Source organism: Cyprinus carpio, chromosome B18 (assembly GCF_018340385.1).
Source record: "Cyprinus carpio isolate SPL01 chromosome B18, ASM1834038v1, whole genome shotgun sequence".
Classification (NCBI taxonomy): domain Eukaryota; kingdom Metazoa; phylum Chordata; class Actinopteri; order Cypriniformes; family Cyprinidae; genus Cyprinus; species Cyprinus carpio.
Window position 1 is genome coordinate 15,568,187 of NC_056614.1, and position 11,482 is coordinate 15,579,668.

General features: G+C 38.0%; 1 long non-coding RNA gene across 1 annotated transcript in view; it reads left to right on the forward strand.

Moving 5' to 3' along the window:
* Positions 1-6,771: 6,771 nt before the first annotated feature.
* The window catches only part of LOC122140425, a 32,605-nt gene continuing 27,894 nt past the window's right edge, over positions 6,772-11,482 (forward strand). Inside the window, exon 1 of the long non-coding RNA XR_006157097.1 lies at positions 6,772-6,887. This is a non-coding gene — a long non-coding RNA (uncharacterized LOC122140425). The remainder of the gene's footprint in view (positions 6,888-11,482) is intronic.

The window sequence follows — 11,482 nt, forward strand, 5'->3', positions numbered from 1 at the left end:
TACAAAACTCATCTGAGTTAGCAACAGTAACAAAGAGGGGTGGAGCCAAGAAAAGAGTCAATTACATTTTCTTGTGATTTGTTACTTTAGAACACACAATTGACTGTAATTTATGATAATTTTAGAATAGAATTTACTATTTCCAATATGAAGTAGTTGTAAATCATAAAAGAAAAGTAAATGACCCCTTCATACAAGGTGTCGTGATTTTTGCATGACAAATAATAATATCTACCCAAACTACTTTTAAAATAATAAGCAAACTCAACAGGCCTCTTGTACACAAAAAGGAGATGTCGTCCAACAAAATTCGCCCACTCCACTTCTAAACAACTGTCATAATAAGTGCTTGCGAGAGTGGCTGAAGCTTGAGAATAAGTGTCTGCATACTTGCTGTGCACAATTCTTCATCTGAAGAACTATTTTCATCCCCTGACAGGGTTGGCCTTTGACATCCTTTGTCATCTTTTGAGTCTAAAGAATTTTTGCGCCAAATTCACCCACTTCTACTGTGGCCTGCATGGTCACCTAAAGCAAGTTAAGCACTTGGCTCTCTAAATAAGCTGCCTGAAATTACTTCTAATAAGAACTTGTGTGCGTAGGCTGGCCCTCCAGTGAAAGGCGTTGACCACCGAGGACAAGTAGGTGTCAATAGATCTAGTCTCTGAGCCTGTGGGACTTTGAGAAGCATGAGCTCTTCTTCAGGCCTTAATAAGACAGCACAGATGCGCCCTTGTCTTAGCGTGGCCTCTGTGTCTTATTGTACTTTGGCCTCCCAACCACGGAGCCCCCTAACAGGGCAGGGCCAGGACCACGTTGGCTGTGTAAGAGGGTCTCATTAAGAGAGGCAAACGAAAACTGGGGTCAAGGTACATAAAGGTGCCCTGAGCTAAGGAGCATGCCGCTAAGATGAGCTAGGAGCTTCTCCACAGTTCAGGGCTGCCCCTCCAGACCTCTGGCCCTCCCTGTCGTGACCTCCTATCTCCAGCATTATTTGATGAAGCAGAGCTTGATAATTATTTTGCGTGGATGGAGAAGAGGGCAAGGGTGTGAAAGGAGAATGTCATTCGGAGGGAAAGGATAGCAGGGGATGACAGAGCAGAGAAAGAAAACCAGAAGAGGAGAGGAGAGAGAAGAGAAAAAAAAGATCAAAAGCAGGCCTTTCGCTTTTCATGCCTCAGAAGACTCCAAAGAGGATAAGGAACAATCAGGCCTTGGGTCTCCTGTCCTCTCTAGCAATTAGACTCAGCTGATGAAGTGAATAGGATGAATGGCAGGGTTCAAGGCCTTTCTAGGATTCACACAACAGGGTGTGTTTTTCCCCTTCTCCTCCTTTATCTCTTTCTCCACTCCGAGTGGCACAAATGCAGCTGAAATATTTCCAAATGAAGACAATGTGGTCCAAGGTGCCAAATTTTAATCACGGTGGCTGATGAGACTGAAGAGGAGAAAGAAAAGAGGGGAGGGAGGGAGAGAGGGTGTGAGAGCTGCTCAGGAGAACAAACACATACATTCAATGCAGTGCATCTTTGCACCTTATCAAACCCCCCTACCCCACCCCACCCAAAAAAAAAAAGGATTTACGTCTCAAAATCCCCTTTGTGCGTTTGCCGTTGTTCGGGTATACCAAAGAAAACAAATAAGAGTGAGGGAAAAATGTATCTATCGCATCACGACAATCGCCACAGTGCTCTAGACTGAATGCACCTCGCAGATGGCGCTTTGTCTGAAACTGATAGTACCCTGAAAATCTGGACATGAATGTACGGCGACTACAGACTCTATGCATTCTAGGACAGATAATATTGCATTTACAGCTCAATCCCGGGAATAAAATGCCACATTGTAAATCCACATGTGCTCCGTAATGACCGGGGATGGTGGAATTCGGCGAAATCCGCAATAACAATAAACACAGCAATCAGTCTTCCTTTTAACCTTTACTCCTTTTTTTCTAGATCATTCCTCCTATTCTATTTCATTTAACCCAAACTTAATTTACCATGAGCGTGAGGCTTTTTTTCCCACCAACCCCTCTGGTGTGTTTTTTCAGCCATTCCTAATACAGTATATGGCAGTAAGTGGCTCCGGAGGCCCGGTCCATGCCGCCACACTGCACTAAAACCTTAAGATGCTTAGTGATATTCTTTAATCTGGCCCACTGATAATGTGTTTAAAGGAGCAATTCAGCTTTCCAGACTTTGAGGGTTCAAAGTCTCTGAGGCATGGGGTCAGAATGCCAATGAGTTAAATAAAGAGTAGCCAGAATGGGCTTTGGGAAGGATTTGAAACTTGGGCTTCTCAATCTCTTTGATCTAAATAGAGTTTCAGGCCACAATGATGCAGAATATCAAATGCTAAGAACTGCGACTCGGCCCGCATTTGCTGTGTTTGGTATGTTGAAGCCATGGAATGCTCAATAGTGTTTACATAATGAGCTTATTTAGGTGGTACATTTGGGTTGGGGGGCATTTTATGGCATTGAAGAGAAGAGAAGAGAAGAGAAGAGAAGAGAAGAGAAGAGAAGAGAAGAGAAGAGAAGAGAAGAGAAGAGAAGAGAAGAGAAGAGAAGAGAAGAGAAGAGAAGTTGCTTGCATAATGCACTGGCTCTTAAGTGTGCATCTTAAAAGAGCTCATATACTTCATTATTTATTAGTAACTTACATTAAGAACTATTCTGTCTTTAATGGTGCACTCCTAATCTTTACAGGATATAATATATTACAGTGAAGATAATGCTCATCATATTATTGGTAAACAGTCTATTGTTATTAATCATAATATTTTAAAATGCTGGATTACATTAGTAATTTGTATTTTAATTGACTTATCAGAATGTCACAATCAGAGCAAACTAATTTATTTCGTTTTTAATTTTCATCGAGCCTTTAATTGTCATTGAGCAACTAAGTGAACAAAAAGAATATTAACTCGTAATTGACAGAAAGATCACTGAAGTACATAAAAAAGTGCTGCACCAACAACAGCTGATTACTCAAAACAATACAGGATTTTTTATAAGAAAACAAATTTCAATGACTTTAATTGTTTAAATCAGAAGTTGCCTTTTCAACACGAAAGTATTTACATTCTGCACAAAGGACAATTAAGGTTATGCTTCTGTTAGAATATACCTAAGCTTGAAAGTGTATGTAATTAGACATATTAATATTAATTTGACTATTTACATAACCTCTCTTTCTCTAAGTGTGTAAGTGTATATAATGGACAAATAAATCAGGCAAAGTACAATTATAGTTATTAATTATAATAATTAATTAATTTAGGTTACACAACTGTGTACTCCAGATCAGACTGTGTAATATCATACCCCCATATATCCTAAAAGGATTCCATTGTTTTAAATGACAGAGTCATTGATTCCATAATTGTACTTGTAGTTTGTGTGAAGATCATTCCGAATAACACCAATGATATGTGAATGGGAAGTGAGGATGCTCTAGATAATAGCTGTCTATTTTTAATTGTTCACATATTTTTTCTTTTCCTCAGTGACATGGTCATTACTTGGCAGTCAACACTTATCGGCAAAATCGTCCAGGATTAATGGTCTAACTTGGGCTGGTAAAAAAAATGTTGAAGTTGTCCCGATTATCAGTGAAGGAAAAAGAATAATGGTTATTTGTCATTGTGTTAGGCTGAAAGAAAGAGTAATCTAACAAAACACAAAGTTAAGTACACTATTAACCCTTCATCGGGAACACATTTAGTGGGGAAGAGGATGCCCAGATTGCTTTGTGTACGGCTCTGTTGCTTTTCTATAGTTGCCAGTAGTTAGACTTGAAAAAAGGACAAAGGGTCATTTCAGTCTCCAAAAAATCACCAAGGTTAGCACCCATTCAAAATTAGGACTTATATAATGACATTACTAGATAATTGCATCTTGTTTACTTGATATAGCATATGAAATCAAGGAAATAAAAAAAAAAAAATGAACATGTCCAAATGTATCTATTCATTTCATATTTCAGAAATAAATTGTACATTTCCATTATACATTATGTTTTAAATGCACTTATGTCACAAATCAGCAGGGTTTACCAATGTAGCTATGCAGCATTCAGTAACTGCAATCAGACATTTCCTTACATAAATAAGCAAGACGGATATATATATAAATATTTATAAATGCATGTTTAATAAGTCCTCATTGTAAAGGATGCTACCGCACAAAGAAAGTCTGATTTAGTGTTTAGGGTTTACTTTATCAAGCCCTTAGTTGAATTCAGATGCATTATCTGACAACAAATGATATGAATCAGCTATAAGATTTCCCAGTATGATATTTAAAAGCGCTGAACACTACCGCCTGTAACCATGGTCACCCCAGCGTGGCCCACAGGACAGACAGGTCATGACTTCCTGAGAGGGGGGCTATCTGTATGGCAGTGTTTCCTCTTCATCCCAGCCACAGAGAGCAGACATGTCCCTGCCTCATTAATCTTTAACAATAATTTTTCTTGTCTCCCTCCTTGGAAGTATCTATTAGCTGCTCACTGCTATCTGTTTGTGGGCTATTTTCTTCCCTTTTTCCCCATGAATGTTTGATATATTGGAGAGAGAATGATTGTTCACTGCAATGAGGCCAGCCCATGGCCCCAGTAAGACAAATTGCTCTATAACGCCTAAATGGCAGTCAATGATAACTCATTGTAAGGAGTGTAAGTGACTTCCAATGGAGTGGCTGGAGAAACTGAGAGTAATGGTGGTGCATGGGTGAAAAATAGATGTTTGGTTCTCTGTAATTACTCCATTAGGGGGCTCTCTGTTAATCCACCAAACCACAGCAAGTGTTTTCATAGCAGTTCCCAGTAAATACAACTGGATGGAGACAAGAGGAGCCGTTTGTTTCCTTTATTTTCCTTTTTCTTTCTTTCTTTTTTTTTCTTTTTAAACTAGAGTGCTGTAAAACTGCAACATTTGCTTACACCTTTGGGATTGCATACGTATCTGGCTAACCTCCTTTTAAAATAGCAATAAATAAACGCAAAAATAAATTTCAGAATAATAAAATGAATTCCAAGAGCAGTTCTGCCTCATCATATACTGAAGACCTACACGTGTCTGGGCAGATTTGACCCTCTCTATACCTCCCCAATGTGAGAGCTGTTCAACTAGAAAGGAAAGCGCTAGCAGAACAAAAGAGGACAATCTGTCCTTTCAGGAACCTAAGTAACTCACCCTTCCCATCCCCAGACACACATAATGATAACAATTTTTAGACCATTTGGTGTCTGCTCCCACTGCCTGTAGCACTCTGGACAAAGACTAAGCAAAAACTGCAGCAATATGGTCTTAAGGGTTTGATTTGACCAAACAATCTGCTTTCTTAAGTAGACTTTCAAAAACACAGCTACAAGCAATGCCCACAGCTTTGCCACTAAGTCGAGAGTCGACCCTACGCCCTTCTCAGACTGTACATCCCATCTGCTTGTATGCCCATCTTGAATTCACTCTGATGGGTTTAAACCTGTATCCCTATCGCTCTAATTTCTGCTAACCTGTGCTCGTCTTTTACATTTCACAGAAAAAAAAAAAACTGCCTGCAATATAAAATAATCAGAGTCACTATTTAAACCTGTGGTTCCAGAGTGGTGGGTTGTGACCCAAAGATAGGTCACAGGTCTAAAAGTGAGACGGAAAACAGGGGAAGACAAGCAAATAATAAAATGCAAATAAACTGAATATAGCACAATTAATAAGCTCACCAACTTTCAAAAAGGAGGAGGAAAACCTTACAATGCCGGTTTGATGGCAAATCAAAATCTACAGTATTTTAATGCAAATTCATCTGTCACTTGGTAGAATCTAGACAGGCAGATGCCCTCATCCTCAAAAACCATGAATAACCATGCAAGGTGAAAGGAAATGTGATCCAGACTACAGCAAATACAACTACAATGTATTTTGTGTGTGTATTATTGCATGAAACTACTGAAATTCAATTTTGTGCAATAAATAGTTTTGGGTCCTGAAGCAAAACCATTAGAGGATCACTTATCTAAGCCACAATGATTCTGAACATTATATGAATATTACAGAGGCAAGCTTTGTTGGAGACTAAAAACATTCTGTACTAAACCAAAAGATGCCAAAAGACTTTATGTGGTGTTCACCAGAAGTCTAAAGCTCACAATCCTATTGCATTATATATATAATTACAGTCTTATATATGTATATATATATATATATAATATATATATATATATATATATATATATATATATATAGTGTGTAACATATATGTCTGTACATATATTATAATGCATTATGTATATATAAATTATAATATAACATTATATATATATATATATATATATATATATATATATAATTGCTTTCGCAATTTTAATGTAGGTTATTTAATTATATATTATGTATTTAATATAAAAGGCGAAAAAGCAAACACTTTATTAAAATTACATGTCACTGGAAAAGTCAATGGTGTGAAATGACAGCTTATATTTTAACTTCAAATGTTCACAGTGTTCCTACCTGAATTTCATGGGGTGGCAGATGCAGTTCTTTATCCGTGGCAGCAGTGAAGTGCCTCGCTCTCCTGTCACCTTGGATCTTTCCCGCGCGCTCTCTAACAAACATCATTTTCATGGGCTATAGCGCCGCTCAGTGGGTATATCTGATTCCTCTCTACTCGGTTACATAGTTTATGAGGACCTTGGAGGACAAACAGAAACGTCCTGTCCTTTAGCCGCTTCTTTTGTTGTTTAAATGTCTGCATTTGTAATAGTCATTATGTCTAGCAACTATAATGACCCTCTTAAATGTTATTACGCGAGATGTTTACGCTGTTCGCGGACGAAGCGGTGTTGACTGACGCGATGCAAGTAATATAGTTGAAAAATTAGGTGAGTATAAACACTTGTAACACCTGTTTCTATCTTGTCCGAAAATTATATTAGAACAAAAGTCGTTTTGATGCTACGGAACTTTGGATGTTTACAAACTGTGTGAGTGTCAAGGCAGCCTAGCCAATTTTGGGCCTCACATGCCTAAGCAGGCAGCTTACTATATAATAATAATAATAATAATAATAAAAAAACTAGTAATTGTAGTAATTGTAACGAGAAAGTAATGTAAAAGCCTGTTATATGGTGTTATATTTTACTATATAATTTATGGTTAAAGGGGGTATTAACAGAATTCCCTATGTAAGCCATCACATTTATTTATTTAAAGTTATTTTTTTCTTAAGTTGTTATTATTCTATCTATATAGGAGTTTTTTATGATACAAGCTACAACAGATTGCTTAGATGTTTACTGGATTATTTTAGTGTTGTGTGTTTTAGTGTCATGTGTATTATCCAATTTTAATTCATTAGATTTTTTTGGGTGGGTTTTCGATTTTGCCATCAATTTTATTATCAGTACAGTTTACATAAACTGAATACTTATTTTGAGTTTAAAAATCTTAAGTTGTATATATGATATAAAATGCATAATCTCCAAAAGGCCATCTTGTAATGCTTGTAACATGATCATTGCGGTTTTTACGGTAACATTCTGGCAATCATAGTTGCATGTTTTTACTGTACATTTAAGAAAAAAGTGGTAGTTTTAGAGACATATTTAGGCACATATGGCCACTTTCACAAATGTGTACACTAATGAGATGGAAAGGCCTGCATTTTATTGTTTCTGCTCAATTGTGTAGGATTTATTTTACACAGTTGAGGTGGATAAATGCGATACCTTATGAAGTGCTGCATTTTTATTTTTACTGCTCATTTTGGCAGTAAAATCAGCCGTAAATCGAGGCTACTGGTGTAGGATGCTTTAAACTCTCTTGTGAATTGCCAATTTGGCCACTCAATGCAAAACTACGGAGTATAACGTAAAAAAAAATTACATAGATGTTTTGAAAACCCCTAAAAATTGGATATTTACTTATATACCGTAAATCAGATTGTTTTTAAGAAGGGCAGGAGCAAAAGTCTGCTGGAGTAGAACAGTGTCTGTTCTGACCTGCACGAAGAGTGAGGTTTACCTTGATTAGCTTTGATTGATTAATTAATAACAGATCATTGAACATGCATGCTGAGATCTAACTGATTACCGGGCCCGTATTAGGGTGGGGGTTTGCTTGAACACTTGCTGGGGTTGTAATTGTGTGCAGCTGGGTGGCCGGGTGCTTTAGGAGTAATGGAGAGAAAATGAGAGAAAAGAGAGAGTGGCCTCCTGCTCTTTGAAGCAGCCTGTCGCAACACGTCCGTCTGATATCACCTCTCTCTGACACCTCCCCATACAGGATGAGACCGCACAGATTTAATGGTTTCAAGCCATATGTTGAATAACATTGTGATGTGTGTACCTGCTCACTAAAATAAAAGCCTTGTATGAAATTTTTACTATTGATTTGAGAATTTTAGCAAATGTTGGGCCAATATGCATATAGTTTTGGTTATTATTGCTTGATTATTTAGACTTAGGACAAATATATATTTTATACCTGTAAGATTTTTTTTTGATTGATTGATATTTAAAATTATATTTTATAATTTAGTGATGTCTCCTCTTCATAGTCACCACTAAATAACATTTCAGGCATTCTTGGGCATCAGAGCGCCTGTGGTCTGGTTTCTCTGGGCTTGCTTTGTATTAGATCAGTGTCCTTTATCTAACATGGCTCTGAAAAGATTTGCCTTTAAAGGGATAACAGTCTGTTTAAAAAGGCTCAGCGACGTGTTTGAAGCTCTAAGTGCAACAGAGGAGGGCCGGAGATTGGCAGTCTTCAGGATGTGTGAAGGAAGAACAGGCGAATTGCTTTCTTTCCTCACCCAAAAGGAGAGTATGTGGCCAAGCTTGATTATCCAAGATGAGAGAAAAGGATTGTTAAGTTCTAAAAATCTCACACTAAAGTTGTCTAGCATAACATAAGATGCAGCACTCCTCCTTTCTAGTTTTCTCACTCTTATTTTGTGATTGCATGGTTCGAATTGTCTCGTTTTCACCTGAAAATTATGTTTGTCAATAATAATTGCATTTTGCATATTGAAATTCCAATATTATTACATGCATAATGTTATTAGGTGCTTGCCAACATTTAACGCTATAACCAAAAATATTCCAGCATCATCAGGCAGCGGTTTGCCAACTGGCTAATGTTGGACATGCAACATCTGGTTTGTTCAGCATTAATTCATATCAAAGGCAAAATGGAATTCATTTAAGTGTGCGATTGATCAATTTGGCAAGTATGCTGATGATGTTATGATAGATTTGTTTTAAATGCTTTTTGTCACTCAACAAAACCGTTGCCAAAATTGTGCTTCATGATTAGGCTATTGTAAACTCACTACGCCTAATAAACACAGACTACTCGCAGCGTTAAGCGCATGCTAGACTGCTCCGTTTTTGAATCTCTGCATCGCGACAGCCTGGTAATAACACAGCTGTGGCGTTATGTGACATCTCCAAGCATGGATCCAGGATCTTTGCTCCCCGGGTTTCGGGTGCCACTCAAGCGCTCCCTGTGAAAAGCTGTTTTTCATTTGATGCTCCAGCCGTTGGTTATTGTCAGCATATTCGAGAGGTCCTAAGTCCCGAAATGAGTCCTGTATTATTTTAGACTGGCTTGAATATTGCACGGCGGGAGGCTGAAAATGAGACCTTCCATCAAAAGATTGCCTGCAGCGCGTTCTACTCTGTGCAGCATTCGGGAGGTCTCACACAGAGAGAAAACACACTCTTTGACCACACAATTATATATTTATTATCAATTCCTTTGATGATTTTTTACCCCCTTCTCCACTTCTATTGTTTACCTGATTTTGGTAGCTGAAGTGGGCTAGAATGGAAGAGCTTCTAAGCTGCAGTAAGAATGTGGGCGGCCTTGTGGTTTTGGGCTGTTAAAGATTAGAGAAAATGCAGACAGCTAGTGCAGGCAGAATCAAGTGAACCGTAAAATAAGGTGTTTTCTCACCTCCCTCGACTCAGGTGCACATCTCAGACAAGGTTTAACAATCTCGCAGTGCCTGTTTTATAAATGAATGAACCGTAGCAGTTGTTCAGCTGCAGACTAAAGTGATTGTACTGCTGCCTTTTTTATTATTATCACTGACCATTTATCACATTTGATTTATAGACAAGCAAGATATATATCAGGAAATAATCAGAAGAGAGATCAGGAAATGTCACTATCCTGATTCGAACTTGCATTACCCACAAGAGCACCACAGCTCAGTATGTTGCAGGCTAACCACTTGGCCACAACTCTGACATCCTGTTTTGAGTTTTGAATGTAAAGTTGTGTAGTCTCTTTGTTTCTGCACTGCCTGTGAACTTAAATTCAGATCACATCATCGTTTTGTGATATCGAGCTGCGGAAGACTGCTGTGCAAAAACATCTCTGTATTATCTGTAATACATCAGAGGTTATTGTAAGGTTTTCTGGGTTGAAATTGATGGATGTACAAGAAAACAAATGACAGTGTTTGTTAATTCTCCAAAGCCTGTCTCTTTTAGCATTAACCAACAAAGCACTTCAGCAAAGATTGAGGTTTGTATAAAAAAAAAATGTACCTTTGTTTGTCAAGTCATAAGCCTTGATAAAAATAGAAGAGAAGAATACACGTTGGACAAAAAAGAAAAAAAAAATAGCTGCCATATTCCAGAGCTACTCATTTAAATTTCATGAAAATGCCTGTCAGTGCTTTACAATATCTACTGACCTATTGTAAAGGCTGGTTTCGAATTGGCTTCCGTTAAAGACAGGAGATGCCATTTGCATGGAAGAGTCCTGCTTTCAGCAGGGGAAAAGTCAGACAACAAACCTTGGACTTAATCAAGGCGACTTCAACTGCCTGCTACCTTTGGGACGGATCCATATCTCTTTTCCCTGGAAGAAATGGTGATGATGGCAGGCAGAAGTGTCCTTTGTGTCTAGTGAAGATATCAAGCGTTTGAAGTGTTAACGCGAATACTAAGCCTCTGGGGCGAGCGGGTGAAGGCAGCGTGTCACACTACGGGATGGGACTTGGATCTTTACTTCCTCCCTACTGACCTATGACCATGGCTGGTTTTCAGGGTTGCGCTGGTTCCCAGTCCTCCAAGGCAGTGTCCACTTTGATCAGATCACAAGTTGTAGAATAAAAAAAAAAATGTTTTGTTACCACATGCTAAAATATATATTTTTTCATATATACAGTGCCATCCATAAGTATTGGAACAGTAAAGACAAAATTGTTCTGTTTGCTGTGGAGTCAAGAAATCTTGATTAAAATGATTAAAAGATGAATATGAGACAAAACTACATAATGTCACATTTTATTATTGGGTGATTCAACACAAAGATGTTTTACCAGCTAAGAAGATTAGCACTTTTAGAGTTTCATCTCCCTATCTGATGTGAGCATAAGTATTGGAACAGTTGCCTCACAGGTCTTTCTAAGTGTTCAGCTGTGTCCTGTTGCATTAATACTTCAGATATTAAAAGCAGGGAA